This window comes from Propithecus coquereli, unplaced genomic scaffold (genome assembly GCF_000956105.1).
Source record: "Propithecus coquereli isolate 6110/MARCELLA unplaced genomic scaffold, Pcoq_1.0 Scaffold12, whole genome shotgun sequence".
NCBI classification, from domain to species: domain Eukaryota; kingdom Metazoa; phylum Chordata; class Mammalia; order Primates; family Indriidae; genus Propithecus; species Propithecus coquereli.
Window position 1 is genome coordinate 12,701,151 of NW_012136080.1, and position 451 is coordinate 12,701,601.

Here is a 451-nt window from a genome sequence, read left to right on the forward strand (position 1 = left end):
GGCTTTGGCCCTTCAGCTTCCCTGTACATCTAGGTGAACAGTTCCTACTCCAGGAAATGCAATCAGTACTGATGTTTAGTTCTTGGCACATAGTAGGTTCTCAAAAATATTTGCTGAATTGAATTGCATTAGGCCCCAGGTCAGTGTCTGCACTTTATGAAGGCCCTGAGTGTGAGCTGGATCTTGGAAAGGTTAATGATCAACTTTAGCAGTTTTCTGTGGCTAAAAATGAGAAACATACACTTTGTTCTTTGCCCTGAATTCCCCCTGCCTATTAGCTAGGGAAACAGATGGACAAGCTCTCCATAGTACAATTTCAAACCCCTAGAGCAGGGGTTCTTAAACTTTAGCAATCATCTAAAGGTCATCTGCTAAAACAGATCACTGGCTCCACCCCCAGAGTTTCTGATTCAGTAAGTCTAGGGTAAACTCTGAGAATTTGCGAATTTGC